This window comes from Leptidea sinapis, chromosome 24 (genome assembly GCF_905404315.1).
Source record: "Leptidea sinapis chromosome 24, ilLepSina1.1, whole genome shotgun sequence".
Classification (NCBI taxonomy): Eukaryota; Metazoa; Arthropoda; class Insecta; order Lepidoptera; family Pieridae; genus Leptidea; species Leptidea sinapis.
Window position 1 is genome coordinate 4,057,910 of NC_066288.1, and position 20,561 is coordinate 4,078,470.

The 20,561-nt window shown below is 36.3% G+C and overlaps 1 long non-coding RNA gene across 1 annotated transcript in view; it reads right to left on the reverse strand.

Annotated features, from left to right (window-relative positions):
* Positions 1 to 9,469, reverse strand: part of LOC126971729 (uncharacterized) — a 121,002-nt gene extending 111,533 nt beyond the window's left edge. Inside the window, exon 1 of the long non-coding RNA XR_007730982.1 lies at positions 9,432 to 9,469. This is a non-coding gene — a long non-coding RNA (uncharacterized LOC126971729). The remainder of the gene's footprint in view (positions 1 to 9,431) is intronic.
* Positions 9,470 to 20,561: the final 11,092 nt, after the last annotated feature.

A 20,561-nucleotide genomic window follows, 5' to 3' on the forward strand; every position in this document is an offset into this window, starting at 1 on the left:
TTGTGAAAAACTGAAATTCACATCGATGAGCTATAACAACTTCCTCGAAATAAGAATTATATAATATGTTGCGAACGGGAGCGAAAACGGGAACCGGAACTGGAATAGGATATGAGATAAATTTTCAATTCCAAACTTGCTTATTATTTTTAAAGCCTTGCTTTATTATCTACGCGGACGAAGTCGCGGGCATCAGCTAGTATTATATATTAAGGCGACACTAAATGCCAGCGACCTTGAGCGATATGAGTTCACGGCTGCCGGCCCGCCATCTATGTAACAAAGCCTTTTTTTTCAAAATTCTTTGGTGGAAAACAGTTTATGTGCTTACAATCTTCGTTATTCTCTACTAATCTGAATAAATGAACCTATACAAAAAAGTACAAGCTATAAGAATAACTTTTCTGAGAGATGTTCCAAAAAAATGCGTCACGCCATGCCAAAAAACTTGTTTAACTTCAAAGAAAAGTGGTAGTTCAAAAAGGCTCGGCAGTGTTAACTATAACCAACAGCCAGCATTAGCAACCTACAAAAAAGACTTAAGGATATGTGTTATAGGATAAGGTACTGTTCATAGCTCGAAATGCTATACTTTCACCACAAAATTTGTCTAAAAACACCATGCTTGCGTGTTTTCTGCTTACTCTTCGCCTTAAGTTATTAATTAATTTGCTTATTTGGCACCGACTCAAATTCACTTAGGTATACTTACATTAGCTTAAGAATTCAGTTAATAAAGTTAAATAAAAAACGGTTTATTATTTTTTGCTTTTAATTTTTTTCGGCGGTTGAATTTTTTTTGTTTAAAAGGTTTTCTTACTAAATGTACATTTTTAATACAGTAATAATTATTATCATAATATGTATGGTTATTCACTACGATTTGCGGCATAGTAATATGTTTCAAATCAATTCCTTTATTCCGTCATTTACAATTACAAACAGTTTTCCCTGTCTGCTCGTATGTGTATTATAAGTGTAAATATCACAGTTAGAGAATTTTTGTATTCTTTTGACATAATTCTACTTCTCCGCGTGCCTCTCCGACTAGCAAAGGTTGGCGGTCAGCTTTTTAGTTGTCTTTCGCGAGGTGAAATAGTTCTGCCGCACTCGCGATGCCAGTCCACTCTTGGATGTTGCGCAGCCAAGACTTTTTTCTGCGACCTACGCCTCTTCTTCCAGAGAGATAGAGATAATTATAGAGATACTTAATATTCTGAAATCTCAAACTGGACAAATAATTCTAGAATAGGAAAAAAAGCTTACTTATCTGTTTATAATGGAAAATATCCCTTAGGTACTGAAACTCCTTCTGTAATACGTGGCAAACGCGAGCCAAAGTGAGTGGACCTATCATCATTTACTGACAGGTTAATATCCGCCGGTAAAGTTATCAGTATGACCCTCTTTATGTGTAACAAATGAAGCTACGAACTAATCTACGTGAGTTAATAAGTGTGCTAATCTCAGCTACATAGTAATTAGGAGAAAAATTAGTTTCCATTGCCGAACTTTCGGAAAATATCTCTCAAACAGTGTTTTAGTGAATATCTAATATATAAAATTCACATCTCGCGGTGTTTGTAGTTAAACTCCTTCGAAACGGCTATACCGATTCTCATGAAATTTTGAGTGCATATTGGGTAGGTCTGAGAATCGGACAACATCTATTTTTATTCCCCTAAATGTTAAGGGTGGTCTACGCCAATTTTGTTTTTTTAATTTTCTTGACACTTTTTTTAAATTTGTTTGATTATGAGTCAGCATTAGAAAATACATACAACTTCAAATTTTCACCCATCTACGAACAACAGTTACTTTTGTATCGCGATTTTAATATCGGCAATACAACGTTTGCTGGGTCAGTTAGTATATATATATATATATATATATATATATATATATATATATATATATATATATATATTATATAAAAATGAATTACTGTTCGTTAGTCTCGCTAAAACTCGAGAACTGCTGGACCGATTTGGCTAATTTTGGTCTTAAATTAATTGTGGAAGTCCTAAAATGCTCGGAATTAAATAAAAACAATGATTTTGATTTTCCTTTGATGTGTCCCCCGTCGTTTAGAAATCAAATAAAAATAATAATAATAAAATGAATAACTAATTAGAATTTTTATATCTTTCTAACTTTCTCAGGAGGTAAAAAATAGAATAAATTTTGGGTAACTATAGTTAAACTTTCTATCAGATTATTTTTAGGTAGCTTGATGAATTTAAGTTTTGTCACAAATTCAATTTCTGAACACAATCAATATTATTTGACATTTGACAACATACTACTTATATGTAGATTGATAAATCTTAAGTTTTGTCACAAATTCAATTTCTGAACACAATCAATATTATTTGACATTTGACAACATACTACTTATATGTAGATTGATAAATCTTAAGTTTTGTCACAAATTCAATTTCTGAACACAATCAATATTATTTGACATTTGACAACATACTACTTATATGTAGATTGATAAATCTTAAGTTTTGTCACAAATTCAATTTCTGAACACAATCAATATTATTTGACATTTGACAACATACTACTTATATGTAGATTGATAAATCTTAAGTTTTGTCACAAATTCAATTTCTGAACACAATCAATATTATTTGACATTTGACAACATACTACTTATATGTAGATTGATAAATCTTAAGTTTTGTCACAAATTCAATTTCTGAACACAATCAATATTATTTGACATTTGACAACATACTACTTATATGTAGATTGATAAATCTTAAGTTTTGTCACAAATTCAATTTCTGAACACAATCAATATTATTTGACATTTGACAACATACTACTTATATGTAGATTGATAAATCTTAAGTTTTGTCACAAATTCAATTTCTGAACACAATCAATATTATTTGACATTTGACAACATACTACTTATATGTAGATTGATAAATCTTAAGTTTTGTCACAAATTCAATTTCTGAACACAATCAATATAATTTGACATTTGACAACATACTACTTATATGTAGATTGATAAATCTTAAGTTTTGTCACAAATTCAATTTCTGAACACAATCAATATTATTTGACATTTGACAACATACTACTTATATGTAGATTGATAAATCTTAAGTTTTGTCACAAATTCAATTTCTGAACACAATCAATATTATTTGACATTTGACAACATACTACTTATATGTAGATTGACAAATCTTAAGTTTTGTCCAAAAATAAAATATCTGAACCTAACCGCACCACAAAACAATATAAAAAATATAGTTTATCAGAAAGCTTCAAATTGTATCATAACTGTGTGTCTGTCAATATCAAATTGAAACCTTAAAAATAGCCAGTATTTCAGTCTCTCAAAACTCTGTTTTGTAAGTAAGCAACATCATGTGTAATTAATTAATCGAAAATAAAAATAAAATCTCGTTCATACTAAGCATTTTTTTTATTTCTTTTAATAAAAAAAAACTCCTTTTATTTGTTTTAAGTTTATTTTATACAAAATTTTAGGTCTTTTATTTATCGATTCAGGCATTCCGAAGTCTGCAGGGTCAACTAGTACTTAGATCATATGTCTAGATAGAGTCTCTTGCTGTTAGACAACCGATAAAAACAGGCCAAGAATATTAGTTTAGTGTGCGTGACAAGCTACGTCTTACACTCGCTATTTGTACGACGCTTTGAGTTAGTGTGCGTGAATTGCTCAAAATAGCGGTTAGTTCTAAATTCTATTTTCGACATTATCACAGCTGCTGTCATAGTCTATCTAGATGTTTAAATGATCGAAGCTTTAATTATTAAAAATTAAGTAGAACTACTAATAAATTTAGAATATAGACATGTTATATGCATCATAGCAAAACAATGTACAACATGATATTTGGAAATAAACTTAGCAACTTACGGCATTTGCCACATTATAGACAGCATAACCAACAATACGAAGAGGTATCTACTTGAAGAACATCTTGTCATAAACATATTTTTTGAAGCAAAAAACTCCTTTAAGCGCGCTGAGGACCCTATTTTGTGGCAATATAATGCTCGTTCGGGTAAAATAGGCTGGAGTCGACTAAGGAAGATATATTTCGTAATATTAACCTCGCCTTGATAAAAATATTTCACTTCTATCATCTTAAGAGCAAATATTCGTGGCCATTTTGCGATGCAAATGTTCCCGACTCGTTTTCCTTTGTTTTTAACCCAGATTTTTTTTTTTAAATATCAGTTTCTTATTATCATATTTTATGTAGAAGTGTTTAAAACTGCTTCATGCAGTGGCATGATTATAAATAGGTAAAAAATCTCACACTTGGAGTGTATTTTTTACCTATTCGATCGCGTGAAAGATATTTTTTTTTGGAGTGGGAGAAAATACAATAACGTGTTGATAACCCTGAAACGGGACCCATTTTTTGTTGGACATGGCCGCGCCTACGTCTACGTAGGCAGTGTGGTTGGTTTGGTGTCGGTGTCAGTGATGGTGTTGGCCTCGCGTTCGCGATCGTAATATAGTCATCCGGGTCGACCAGTACGTGTCGAGGTCGCCTCTGTTTGTTCAGACTGTGGTCTAGTGGGGTGTAAGCACATGCCTCCCTCACCAAGGTATTAGGGTGCTCGGCCGCCCTATCAAAGTAGCTTCGCGATATCTCCTTGAAGTGTTCAGCGATGGTCGGCAGCTCAAGATCGCGATGGAGATCTACGTTACGAACGAACCACAGAACAGGGATCCCATATAATTCAACAAAAGGTATAGGGGCCAAAGATTTTATTTTATTAGTATTACCAAAGAGTACCGCTGCACTCTTTGTGGGATTAACTTCAATCCGCCATTTTTTGATACAGTCTCCTAGTTCATCAACGGCGGCTTGAAGCACTCTTATGCAGACTTGGACAGAACTGAGCCCTGAGGCACTCCCGACCTGATGGGTTGGGGCGAAGATTGCATGCCCTCTACTTCATAGCGGAACCTTCAGTCCGTTAGGTAGGCTCGTATGATGCGCTCGAGCCTATCTGGCATACCCAGTTCATACAGCATAAAGATTGGTATGTAACTACTGGGAAAAGTTTTACGTTTACCGGGCTTAGGAATACTGATAACAATGGATTCCTTCCATTGTTTGGGGCGCAATTTAATAGCAGTATATTAAAAACGGTTACTCATAAATTTATGAGTGATTTTAAGAACCCTGTTATTTATATTGTCGGGCCCGGGGCCTTTTTGGAGTGAATGCTGCTTAATAATTGCTTTCACTTCTATGCTAGAGGTGGGTTGTATTGGGTCGCCTGATGGGCTAAGCGAGATGCGACGTTCAACCTTACAGTTCACTTCATTAACATGGGCAGGGTCGGTAGCTGTATTCGGGGTGCACTGACTCTTGAGACTGTCGGCAAGGCACTCCACCTTGTCCTCGTCATCGAGGGCCGGCAGCAGTCCCGGTCTGTCCAAAGGAGGCATTACTGAAGGCGGTTCCTGTTTGTACGCCAGCATGTCCCGGGATAGCGTCGACGAGAACCGGAACAAACTTGTGTCTGAAATCGAGACTATGCTTTGCAAAGTTTCGGAATGGGGCCGACAATATTTAGTCCAATTTAACCCCAAGAAGATACAAATTTGTGCGTTCACCACTAAAAATTCTAACTTTGTCGTATTCCCTCGATTCGAGATCACTCCTCTAACTGCCACAGCCTATATTGGTATACTTGGCGTCGATATATCGAGCGACATTTAGTTCCGTGGTCACTTGGAAGAGAAGGCCAAACTGTCCTCTAAAAAGCTTGGTGTACTCAGTAAGGCAAGACAGTACTTCACTAAAAGCCACCGCCTGCAACTTTATAAGGCGCAAATTCGGCCTCACATGGAGTACTGTTCTCACCTCTGGGCGGGTGCTCCCCAGTACTAGCTTCTTCCATTTGACCGCATACGACGAAGAGCGGCTCGAATCATCGACGATCGGCTTGATTCTTTAGCATTGCGTAGAGATGTGGGGTTACGGTTCATTACACCAAACACAGCGGAGGTACAAACCAACGTACTTATAAATGACCAGAGATTGGAACTTGTGGACACTACGGTCTTCCTGGGTATCACGTTAGATAAAAAGCTTCAGTGGGGTCCACATATTACCCATCTAGCAGATAGACTCAGCTCTGCGGCATATGCAGTTAGAAAGATTAGGGAGTACACGAATGTTGCGACCGCTAGATTAGTGTACTTTAGTTATTTTCACAGCATCATGACGTACGGTATATTACTATGGGGTCATGCTGCTGACATTGATATAGTGTTTGCTCTGCAAAAGAGAGCTGTTCGTGCTATATATCAGCTTGGTTATAGACAGTCTCTCAAAGAAAAATTTAAAGAAATAAATATTATGACTGTTTATTGTCAGTACATTTATGAAAATTTAATATATGTTCACAAAAATCGTCACCTTTTTGCTCTTAATAGTGATTTTCATTATTATAACACTAGAAATAAGGGATTGCTTGTAACTAATTCTAGTAGGCTTCATAAGATACATAATAGCTTTAAGGGTAAATGTATACACTTCTACAATAAAGTCCCAGCCACTGTTCAGGCATTGTCTATAAATAAATTTAAATGTTTTATAAAAAAATGGCTCTGTCGTAAATCCTATTACTCCACTGCTGAATATCTAAATGATCGGACAGCCTGGGACTAGATTGTGATTATTTTATAGCAACTGTACAATATTGTGTATTTTTATTGAAAAGAGCGCAAAAAAAAAGAATGCTGGGAGAGTTTCTTGCGCCGCTTCTTCTCTCTCAGAGCGCCATTTGTTTCCGAAGCGGTAGTAGTATCTAGTAGTATAAGAAATGACATCAAAAAGAATTCTAAAGGAATCAATTTTGAGAAAATAAATGCCTTTTATGCCTTTTTATGCCTCTCTGCATCTTCTACCGCATTTATCACGGGTAGTGCTCAATTCCACCACCGGACATTACGTACAAAGTACCATCCGCATCACGTAGACGACTGGCATTCCACAACCGCGCATTTTGTTAGAAATTTCTTGCCTCGCACAGCCACTTTGTGGAATCAACTACCGGCGGCGGTCTTCCCGAACAGATACGACTTATGGACCTTCAAGAAAATAGCATACTCCCACTTTAAAGGCCGGCAACGCATTTCTTGACACACCTGTTGATGCGGATGTCCATGGGCGTTTGCCTCACCTCTCCCCATCCCATGAGCCTCTTGTCCGTTTGCCCCCTCTCTTATAAAACGAAACGCGCGTGAAAGCTTCCAGAACGCCACGTGCATAGACTTCACGTCGCTGATCAAGCGGTAGATATCGGAGGTGACGCCTATTTTCGAATGTTGGATAACTTATCGTATGCTCTAGTGGCTCTTCGCTTCTCAGTGTGCACATCCCTCACCTCTGGTGGCAGTATAAGTCGATGCGGTTGCATTTTAGGCATCTGCGTAGAGCAGGCCTCCATCCTGTTTTTGGATGTGGGATGTCACACAGGAGATAGCGCTCTGAGCTACGTCAACCGAGTCAATGACGTAAGGTATTGAGTCCAGGTACTCGGACGTTGTGGTATCGAGTTCCTTCCCCAATCCACGTGTTAGTGGGAGGTTAGTAGTTAACGGGTGGGCCTACGTTTACAATGACCAGCCGCTGGTCTGAGTCTAGATCTTTACCGAATTACTTCTTTTGAATTTAAATTAGGTGTTACATTTTCCAATAAAGCAACATCAAGTATGTCGGGTCTATGTTCCACGTTATGTGGGTATCATGTTGGATCGGAGGGAGCCATTACCGAGAAGTGTAGTGTGTATGCCAGTGCGTCCAGCAGTCTGCCGTTTCAATTACTTGGTGAGCGCCGGAGGGTCGATAGGTATAGTGAAGAGACCATCTGAAGTATATGTGCAACCACCGCATTGCGTGGCACGATCATTCCTAACTAGTTGTAATTTGCGATTCGCGGATCGCGAACGTTCGCTTTCAGGAGCGTCTCCTGAATCAAGAATAGGTCTAACTGGTGTTCGATAGTGAAATCCCTGAACAAGTCTATTTGCTGTTTCAGTCCGTAAGCGTTAAATACGGAGCGTGTGAGGTTTAAGCCACCGAAGTTAGCCATAGCGAATGTTATTCACGAGCCTGAAAGTCGGACAACGCTGTGAAGATGTCGATGTTCTCTCACATAAGTTCGAGCGGTCTGAGAGTCGCTCTGAACTTCCCTGATCTTGCGGGCGAGGGCCTGCAGCTCCGTGAACAGTAAGCGAAAAATTTAAACTGACGAACCCTAAAACTATCTACCTATTCAGTTTTCAAAATCGTTACGATTGTTTAATTTTCCTCGTCAATTATGAGAACGAAACCCTAATGTTTGAGTTCTTAACTCGCGATTTTTAGTCGCAGCTGCAGATGTCCTTTTGCACTTAATGATTGTCCCGCCCGCTTCATCGCGACGGAATATTGTTTTAGAATTCTGAAGTCTGAGAAAGTCTTTAGCTAATGTTACCTCTTAAGCACGCACCGTTTTTTATTCGGTTGAGTTTTCGTGGCAAGCCCCGTCGACGAGCATCGTTTAAATGTCATTAATCATTGCAATTTTTTGCCACTTCTTCTCTTTAAAGCTCAATTGTCCCAAAGTAATGGTATAAATCTTAGATAATTTATTCGTATAGATAGATCTTCTTGCTGCAAGACCACCGATGAAAACAGGCCAGGTTTATTACTTTATTGTGCGCGACAAGCTACGTGTTACACTCGCGATTTATATTTTTGAAGTTAACGGTCAACATAATGTATTTGTCGCAGGGATATGATAAAAACTGTGAATTGGTTCAATCACGGAAGATGTTAAAATAACAACACGATTTTATCATTTCTCTAAACAAATCTAATGATTTTACCAAATGCCAGAGTTGGTTCCGTGAAATGACAAAAAGTATTTTCTTTGGTATTTATAAGTTTTATTTGGTAAGACTTAGACATAATTTGGTAAGATTTTAGTATCGTGTCGCAGGTGGAGGGGGTGAGAGGGAGATATCTTCTGTCCCCTGGCTCACTCCCCCACTCCCAAGAAAAGGTAACGCACCAGTCTCTTGAAAATAAAATTAATGTAACCTAACCTCAAAACAGATAAAAGTTTCTCTTAAGGCCAAGTAGAAGCCTCGCTTCGCGGGGTCTATATTATTATAAAAAAAAAACACGAATGCTCGCTTCGCGCGCTTTTACATCCTAAGTTCTTCTAGTCGCGTCACTCATTGCCATTTCACGGAACCAACCCTGGCATTTGTTTAAATCACTAGATTTGTTTAAAGAAATGATAAAATCGTGTTGTTCTTTAAACATACTCCGTGATTTGATGAAATCACTTAGGGATTTGATGGATTTATCACACGAGGCGAAGCCGAGTGAGATAATAGTATCACATGAGTGTTTTAATACCTAATTATCAACAGTTGCATACAAGACTTTATCTACACCCTGAATATGAATTGAAAAAAAAAATTGAAATTGAAAAACAGTTTGCTTACTGCTAACATTAAAACACCAGTCCTAATATATAATATAATGAAACAATTATTTATTTTAGTAGTAATTTACATTTTGTATAGTGCAATAATTAAAATTCACTCGAATATAATGTTCTTTTGCAGCGTTTAAAATGAATCGCTCATTTTTTGTAAACAAAACAATAAAAATATCGAAGAAAAATGGCGGGGATTCGAATAACCTACTTTTTTTTAGGGCGCGCGACGTTCTGGGAGTCTGGAGCGCGCGTAAACGAAAATGTTCTTTTTTTGAAATTCACACAGATACCACGCATCGAGCAATAAGAATGTGGCTGTATGTTGAAACTCTTTGCGCATGAAGGGATAAAAAGAAACATAGGAGTGTTGTTATGAAATTCAGTACAACATTACAACACTCTTTTGGATGATGTAATGGTTATTAGAACATTGGGTGTTTTAATGTTGGCAATAAGCTAACTGTTTCAGAATCTTTAATAGAGGATTTAAAGCATAGGTGTAGATAAAACTATAAATAACATCCGCAAACAAAATGTTCTGTCTCACTCATCTCGCCAAAACTCTTTTGTTTGTAAGCTGTCTGTCCCTGTCGCTCGTTATATCTGGACTGTATGTGAACCCAGGATTATCTTCATAGCAGTTATATTCATTTTTATCAGAGTGTTTATGCGTATATTAAACTCTGACCAGGTTGGCAATTAATAAAGTGTTTATCAAGAGTTATTCTACTCTATAAAAATAAATACATTTAATATTGCAAATATCTATGCTTTTTTATAATTTGTCAAATGGATGACAACAACATATTTTTTAATGTGTTTCCTCTTTAAATTATTTTAAATTCGTAAATAAGCTACCGGAGATAAAACAGATACATTGATATAGTATGTTTGTTGCATTACTTTACATATTATATTGTAATTGAAATGATTTGTAAAACGATGAAAATGTAAAAGAGTGGCAATGAGTTTCTCGCTAGCTCAACCCTTTACGAAGTAGCGATAGAATAAATAAGAAAAAATATTTTTTTTTGTCATTCATAAGTGTCATTTCCGTGACCACATGAATAAAGTGATTTTGATTGGTTTGATTTGATTTAGCAAAGAGAGAAAAATATTACGGATATTTACTTCTGTGTGTGTTTTGATGAGTGTGTGAGCATGATTATGAATGAGTGTTTTAATTTATTTATTTATTTGGTACGAATTTAGTATCGTGTCGCAGGTGGAGGGGGAGAGAGCGGGATATCCTCTGTCCCCTGGCTCATTCCCCCACTCCCAAGAAAAGGTAACGCACCAGTCTCTTGAAAATCAAATTAATGTAACCTAACCTCAAAACAGATAAAAGTTTCTCTTAAGGCCAAGTAGAAGCCTCGCTTCGCGGGGCCTATATCATTATAAAAAAACCACGGATGTAAGGATGACAATTAACATTTTACAACAATTAACAATTATTACGTCAAAAATTTAGCTGAGCCCAACGTTTTCACTGTATATTGTAAAACTCAAAAGAAAAGTTTTAATACTTTAATTATCATCATCATAACCAGTGTCATTTTCATTTCAAGTTCTTCGAAGTCATTTGCACACAGTTTTACATTTCATGAAAAACTTTTACCTCTGACACTAGACTTCTTTTTAAACTTATATTGCCGGAATCTGTGCTACAATTTAAAGTTTTCCTATCATCGCATATTGAACTTTTGTAATTTATCGAGATAAAAAGTTAATCCTGGATAGACAACTGTGAAATAACTGTGTAGTAGATGATACTCTATGAAGAAATTCAAGTGGACATTAATAAATTCGTATGAAAAGTTCCGATTTGGGGAGGTTTCGTGAGTAAATATTTGACTTGGAGAGGATTAAGGCGACACTAAACGCCAGCGGCCTTGAGCGATATGAGTTCACGGCTGCCGGCCCGCCATCTATGTAACAAAGCCAATATTTTCAAAATTCTTGCGTGGAAAACAGTTTTTATGCTTACAATCCTCGTTATTCACTACTAATTTGAATAAATAAACCTACACAAAAGAGTACAAGCTATAAGAATAACTTTTCTGAGAGAAGTACCAAAAAATGCGTCACGCCATGCCAAAAAACTTGTTTAACTTCAAAGAAAAGTGGTAGTTCAAAAAGGCTCGGCAGTGTTAACTATAACTAACAGCAAGCATTAGCAACCTACAAATAAGACTTAAGGATATGTGTAACAGGATAAAATAGTGTTCATAGCTCGAAATGCTATATTTTCACCACAAAACTTGTCTAAAAACATCATGTTTGCGTGTTTTCTGCTTACTCTTCGCCTTAAAGAGGGACTTACTCAAGTTGTGAAGTGAAGTTATGTTATTGTTTTAAAATGGCTGATTACTTTGATTTCTTTATTTTAATGGGTGTAGGTTTTGAGTAATGGTGCCTCACGTTTTCTGGGGTAACATGTTTGACTTTCCAAAGGTGTGAAGCGTTTTCTACTGTATTGGAAATACTAACTCACTGTAGAGGACGCCAGGCATCCAGATGATGGCAATGATATGCTTGTTTGTGAAATGTAGTGCGAAAGTGTAATTCGGCGACAGGAATCAGATGCAACTGCTCTTCGGAACACTCCCCATGATAAATGTCGTAGAAGACACACAATGAATCAAATACTTTACGCAACATAAGTGATCCAGCCGTTCACAGAGCACTGGATACTGACGAATCGAGCAACTCTATCATGTCATATGGATCGAGCTGATACTGGGGTGCACCATTCCAGATCTGAGATTAATACTCCATTGTGGCCTGACCTGCGTTTTGTACAGTGCTAGAATACGGCTGGCTGGAAGTATTGCCGTGCTCTATTTATGAACGCCAGTTCCTTCGAAAGCAATTTAGCTTTGTCTTCCAGATGACCACGGAATTGGCATTCGCTTGACCTTTTTAATTTCAAGACCCAGTATTCCGATACTAGGAGAGGCATTAAGGGGAATATTGTCGAAGAGCGGTTATTCAACGATTCGGGTTTTTAATGGTTAGTTAAAGAAGATAAAAGAGTACAGAGGCTCTTACAAGCTGGATTGGAATCCTGGAGGTCGGCGGAAAACAAGCAGGCCCAATCTTCTTTGGCTGCACGGCGTTGATAGACAGGCGTTAGAAATCACAAGATAAAATTTGTGCAGAATAGGATCAACTGAAGTATTTGCCAGGCCGAGACCCAAGGGCACCCAGCACTATGATTTGTCACAGTTTTATAAAAGGCATTCATTTCCTTAAAATTGATTCCTTTAGAATTATTTTTGATATCTGTTCAGATACTACCACCGCTTTGGAAACAAATGGCGCTCTGAGAATGAAGAAACGTCGCATGAAATCTCCCAGCATTATTTTTTACTTAGAGCTCATAAATATAAACACACCATACTTTAATTATTTTAATTCAAAGAAGAATAACACATTCATTTATAACATTATGCCAACCATACTTATTACATAAGTCCAAATAATACAGATTATGAGCTTTATGGAAATTCGAGACGATAAAAATAAAAGCCGATAAAACAGCCATTTCGTTATCAAATAAGATGTGGAGGACGCAACGGTTAGCTGCGGTGAATGAGAATTACCTATCGTTGAAGCCGTGTAGAACATTTTAAGGATTAATCATTTATCAAACGAAATTATAGGTTTATCAGTGTATTTAATTTAATACTTAGTTAAGTAATAAATTATACTTAATACCAGTGGGAGGTTCCTTTGCACAGGATTACGGGTATAGTAAGGGTGGTACCACAACGGCGCTTATTTTTGCCGTGAAGCAGTAATGTAAGTATTATTGTGTTTCGGTCTGACGGGCGCCGTAGCTAGTGAAATTATTGGGTAAATGAGACTTAATGTCTGGTCATCTCTGGAGATCACTGCAATGCTCTATTAATGACGCCCAGTTTCTTCGAAGCCAATTTGGCTTTGCCCTCCAGATGGCCATGGAATTGGCAATCGCTCGAGATTTCGAGTCCCAGTATTTCGATACTAGGCGAGGCTTTAAAGGAAGTGTTGTCGAAGAGCGGTGATATGACAAATGGGGTTCTTCTTCTTTATCTTCAGCCTGACAATCTGGTCACTATAGATGTGACTTTGGCCTATCTATGACATAAAATGAAATGAAATAAAATTTATTTATTGTGTCAAATACATTATACTTTTATTGTAGTGTCTTCTATTCGGCTAATTTTAATTAGTATGCAAAAAATTTACTTAAATTTAAAAAATCCTTGACACTATAAATTTTTTTTTTTCGATTAAACATTTAAAGAGGAGTCCAATAAATCGTTTCTGTGGGAAGTTTTTTATTTCTAGAGGTAGTTGATTGAATAATTTTATACACATTGCGTAGCAAGGATAGTGGCCATAAACCAGTCATCCGGTAATCGGGTGGAACGAGGATTCAATTCAATGGCCCTTTTAAATAAGTAAATGATTATTTTATTTTACACGCTTGAAATATATATCCTATAGGTACATACTAGCTGACCCGGCAAACGTTGTTTTGCCATATAAATTATTTTTAGAGTTAGTTCGTTTCTTGGACATTGCAATATTACCTTATTTTTGTAAAATAAAAGAATTTTTCTAAAATAAACGTAGCCTAAGTTACACCTTATTACATCAGCTATCTGCCAATAAAAGTACCGTCAAAATATATCCAGCCATTTCAGAGATTAGCCGGAACAAACAGACAAAAATAGTAATAAATGTTATTTTGGTGTATGTATATATACATGTAGTAAAAAACGGTTATTTCAATATTACAAACAGACACTCCAATTTTATTTATATATATATAGATTGGGCAATGTCAAAATATTGAACTATTTAATGTCTTTACATGAAAAAGTCGGACCAAATCCACATATACAACAAATACATTTTTTTGAGCAACATATGCTTAGTACTATTAGAAGACCGTATTCAGATACGGTCTTCTAATAGTACTTCTAACAGTACTCAGAAACTGACGCGCGACACATCCGTGGTACGCCATTGTAGATAACTTATTAGAATCCATTCTCCTTAGTCTTCTAAGGACATACACAAATGTATAAATTCTAGAGAATACCTTATCAATGTGATCATAGAAATTAAGGTCCTTGTGTAAGATAACACCTTAAAATATAGTACAGTCAAATTTTTCAATGTTTCTTCCTACAAAACAAATCTTATAACTATATTTACAATACTAAGACTACATAAAATAAAAACTATCATTACGTGGAAGCGTACCAAGAATATTGGCAGCATTTCCGCGTTGGATAGCAAGGCTGATCCGTTGACCGAAATAGCTGCCAGCACTTGGGCTTCCAGTACCCTTATTGAGGCGCGAAGATAGTACTTTGTACATCCTCCGCGCCTCTGGGCCCCAAGTGTCTCGATACCAAACGGCACAAAAATGTATGACTCATTGAGACCATGATAGTTGCGACGCTTGATGTCTTCAGCAGTCGAACTCCTTTGCACAGGATGCCGGCTAGATTATGGGTACCACAACGGCACCTTTTTCTGCCGTGAAGCAATAATGTGTAAGCATTACTGTGTTTCGGTCTGAAGGGCGCCGTAGATAGTGAAATTACTGGGCAAATGAAACTTAACATCTTATGTCTCAAGGTGACGAGCGCTGTTGTAGTGCTGCTCAGAATTTTTGGAGTTTTTCAAGAATCCTGAGCGGCACTGCATTGTAATAGACAGGGCGTATCAATTATCACCATCAGCTGAACGTCCTGCTCGTCTCGTCCCTTATTTTCATAAAAAAAAACAACTGATGTAACTTCGACATGAGAAGGAGCCAGAGTGTCGATGCAAGTCGTGTCCCACACCAGAATCTTTCCCCGTGCCCAAGGCACTTTATTATAATCCAAATAATTTGAGTGTTCGTTAGTGTTAATTCGAGACTAAAAGACTGGAGTCTTGTGCCAGATTTAGCGAGACAACACGTCCTGAGGATGCCTCGTGTAGAGGCGATACACGTGTCGAATTGTTTAAAGACAAAATATATTGGCGGAATTAACACTAAAGAAAACTCAAATCATTTAGATAATTATGGATTTCCGCAAAGTAACGCCAATTTCAATAAATTTACTTTATTATAATTAAAATTTACATCAGTTTGTCTACGTCCTTTTACACAAACAAAACTTGACTAATTGACCAATTGTACGGACGCAAGCCAACACGACTCTCTTACGTTAAAAGTCCACGCAGCCTCGCCTAATCCCTCTAAATTCGTTTTTGGTCACTCGGACGTAAGTCGCTTGGCAAACGCTGCGCAGTAAACATCGAAGCTCGCTCAGCGTTGTTTAATGACGCATACAATTTTGTTGCTTAGGGCACATGTAGGTTTTAATTGGATCAATTTTAGTTTTAATTTGACAACTATTATGGCCAGAATGAAGATTAGTCAACAGACGACCTGCAATTTTCTTTTGTGTTTCCTTTTTAATTTGTCAATGTCTGCATAAGATTATAATTTAATATTCGAAGCACTAAGGAGCAAATGACAAGCGTGGCGGACTGTTTACGACTTGTCAATCAGAGTTAGTTACAGTTACAATAGTTTCGTTAACTTTTATATATTTTCTTGTATCTCCATTAGAGATGTTCTTCTCTCTCGCACGCTTTTTTAACCGACTTCGAAAAGGAGGAGGTTCTCAATTCGATCGGAATTTTTTTATGTATGTACACCGATTACTCTGACATTTATTATTTCATTTTTGATCATGAATATTTTTGTTTACGTAAATGTTTAATTAAGCCAAATGTACCTACACTCGCCACGCGTGACTTTGAGCGGGAAAGATTCGTGTAGAACCAAACAACCCAAGCGGGCAAGCACCGACTTAAACCCTATCAATAGTTAGCACATAAAATTAATAGTATTTTATTAATATTAAAGGTATAAGTTTCGCATAAGAGGTGTATTAAATTAAATCTCTATTAAGTTATTTTATACTAGTAGTTTCTTATATCGGCGCCCCGACTTACGACCTTCCCAAAAAACTTAATGTAATAGTAAAAAACCAATCTTTATTCAAGTTGTCTCGTGCCAGATTTTGGCGAGACAACACGTCCTGAGGATGCCTCGTGTAGAGGCGAAACACGTGTCGAATTGTTTTAAGACAAATATTGGCGGAATTAACATTAAAGAAAACTCAAATCATTTGTATTATTTTATACTTTTGAGTTTTAAAGTCGGTTTTTTAAACGTAGTTTTTTTGTCTATACTTTAATATATTGTAAGTTTTGCTTTATGTTTTTGTCAAACAACTTTTTATTAAAATTCGTTCCACGCACAGACATGGCTGTAAACGACAGCCAATTTTGACACCGTAATTGTTTTGGCCGAATTGATAGTTTTAAAATATATTTGGCTCCAGTTTTTCACTAATTGCTATCGGAGAAGCGTTAGGCATTCAATCCGCACAAAATTTGGATACACGCATGGAAAATATCAATCTGGCGCCATTTTCAATGTTTTTTTAATGCAATAAGGGACAAGACGAGCGGGACGTTCAGCTGATGGTAATACGCCCTGCCCATTACAATGCAGGGCCGTTCAGGATTCTTGTAAACCCAAAAATATAAGTGGCACTATAATTACGCTCGTCACCTTGAGACATAAGATGATAAGTCCCGTTTACCCATTAATTTCACTAGCTATGGCGTCCTTCTGCCTGTAACACAATAATGTTTATATATTACTGCTTCACGGAAGAAATAGGCGCCGATGTGGTACCCATTATATAGCCTAACACCGTTAAACTTCTTCATTCTTTAGTTCCCCCTTTAATATGTCCAATACATTTTCAAAAGGCGTGTGAATCGTTCTTTCTATACCGTGATAATTTTATTAGTTATGTTTTTTCATATATTATCTATAAATCATAATCGTATTCTTTTATTTCCAAGAAAAACAATGTTGTAATCTCACGCCAAGAAATTGAATACAAAGTCCGATGGCGGTGTTGTGGGAATTTGATATTGTTTGCAGCACCACTCTGGTGTCATATTGACATGTCAACAAACATCATATGCCATATATTGAATGTTTATGTATTCTATGTTTTACTATGGAGGAGCGGTCTCCTACCAAAAGCATTTTATGCTTTAAAGAGACTCCAACACTAATATTGTGTGTTTTTTATTTAAGCAATAAACAATTTTCGATTTCCAATGTTGAGTACTTGAATTGACCATCAGACAGTAATTGTGTAAATAATTTAACATTAATCTTGTAAATCCGTTATTAGAAGTAAGTTCTACAAAATAATATTTTTATAACCTAACTTAAGTTCTGCGGATTTTGTGATGTTTTAAATAAATAAATCTACGTTGCACTAAAACGTAGGTAAGTCTGAACCATTGACTTACAATAAACAAGTAGACTCTTCACACAATCACACTCAAAAATTGTCTGAAACAAAACTGTGCCTACGCAAAGTTTTAGTTCAGTTGTGTTTCGACCGCGCTTTAATACAACGCCACGCAATGACAAAGTGTTCAATGGAAACCTGTCCCAATAACAGAATATGCAAACTTAAAAAGGATGCAGGTTTTATGTAATTTTTTTATATAATTAACAAAATTGTGTAACTAACTTGACGTTTTTAATCTTTATACAAAATAATTAGTTTCAATTCTAAACAATATGTTCATGCCCCGTGTTCTCATCCGAGCTTCTGATGAGCGTATACAATAGACATTGAACATTACTGCCACGAAATAAATAATAATATATAATACTAGCTGACCCAGCAAACGTTGTATTGGCGATATTAAAATCGCGATACAAAAGTAACTGTTGATCGTAGATGGGTGAAAATTTGAAGTTGTATGTATTTTTTAATGCTGACTCACAATCAAACAATTTAAAAAAAATGTCAAAAAAAATTTTCGTGTCTTTAAAACAATTAACCACCCTTAAAATTTAGGGGGATGAAAAATAGATGTTGTGCAATTCTCAGACCTACCCAATATGCACTCAAAATTTCATGAGAATCGGTCAAACCGTTTCGGAGGAGTTCAATGCTTAACACCATGACACGAGAATTTTATATATTAGATAATAATACCAATGAATTAAGTTAATTAAATTACCTCAAACTGAATTTAAAAGTCAAAAATGTCGAAATTGTGACCAGGAATCCTAAGATGTTAGTCCTTGCCAACTTAACGCTGTACAAATGCCTTTGTGTAACCTTGTCGTTATGTTTAGCTTCAACGGCATATTTATTCAAACAAAACAAATCTTATAACTACATTTACAATACTATGATAACATTAAATTAAAACTATAATTACGGGGAAGCGTACCAAGAATACTGGAAGCATTTCCACGTTGGATAGCTAGGCTGATCCGTTGACCAAAATAGCTGCCAGCGCTTGCGGGTTAGAGTTATAGCAGCCTTATTAAGGCGCGAAAATGAAATAGTACTTTGTAAATTCTCCGCACCTCTGGGCCCCACGGGCCAAGTGTCTCGTCATCAATTATTGTTTTAAATGCTTCAATTATTTTATTCTAATAAAGAATATACGGCACTTGGGGCCCATTTTTATTTATAATATAATAAAGATGCGTTTATAATAAACATAAAATGCTTTTTTTCTAATACTAAACTTGGCGTTGCGTAGAGAAGTCACTTCATTGTGTGTCTTCTACCACATTTATCACGAGGAGTGTTCCGAAGAGCTGTTTAACCTGATTCCTGCCGCCGAATTTCACCTTCACACAACACGCCACAAGTTAGGATATCATCCCCACCATCTGGATGTATGGCGGTCCTCCACAGTGCGGTTTTCAAGGAGCTTTCTTCCACGTACTACAAAGCTGTGGAATGAGCTTCCTTATGCGGTGTTTCCGCGACCATACGCCATGGTACCTTCAAAAAAAGCGCATACTCATTCCTTAAAGGCCGGCAACGCTCCTGTGATTCCTCTGGTGTTGCAAGAGATTGTGGGCGGCGGTGATCACTTAACACCAGGTGACCCTTACGCTCGTTTGTCCTCCTATTCCATAAAAAAAAAATACGCGCTTTCTTCTACGATTTTGCTCGCGTAAATATCGTTGTATCTTAAACAAATATCTTATATTTTTGTAGCTCTGTTCTTTGCGATGGAACCCGAACTCAATTCTAGAATAAGCATTACCTAAGCTACGCTCGAAAACATGAGTTATTTGCCAGTGATAGTCCAACCGTTTTCGGATATTACCTAGAACATAGAGGGATTTTTAAAACTATAATTCATTTTATATATTTTAATTTTATTACATAGTATTTAAACTGGATATTCCAATACGCTGCCTGACAGGAACGATACATTTAAATTTGTAAAACTGACAATAAAATTTACAAATTATTATTAATCGTTAAGAATAGGTTCGTACACGGGTCTTTATGAGCATTTAATATAGTTAAATATTTTTAATATGAATCTAAAATTACTATAATGACATCAATTGATTACAATACAGATTTAAGAAAAAACATTTAACATACGATCATGTTGCAATTAATAAGATTTGAATTTCTCATAAAGTTATTAAATTTATCGACATCGTTGTCTACTTATAAAGATTACGTAACCGCTTACGGCCGTTCCCAATATTCAGTCTATCTCTTACTTGAGATAAAAATCTTAACTATCTTTGACTTTTCTGTCTCAATAAACTTATCGACGGTAACTCACCGTACACGCTGTCTGTCAATGGGACGAGGTATAGCTTACCAGCGATATAAATTTTGTATGGAAATTGCAATTCACACGTCCCAATATAAGGCGATAAGAATGACTTATCTAGTTTATTGGGACAGCTTCACATTATTGACAGCTAATTACTGACAGTAGAAAGTAGTCATTTATCTCTATCTGTAGATAGTATATTGGGAGCGGCCGTTAGACTATCAAACTTATGATAAGTCAAAAGAATTGTTATAAGAGATTGTCGGGGCGGGGAATATGAGGCATTTATTATCTCAAAATTGATTCCTCTAGAATTATTTTTGATGTCATTTCTA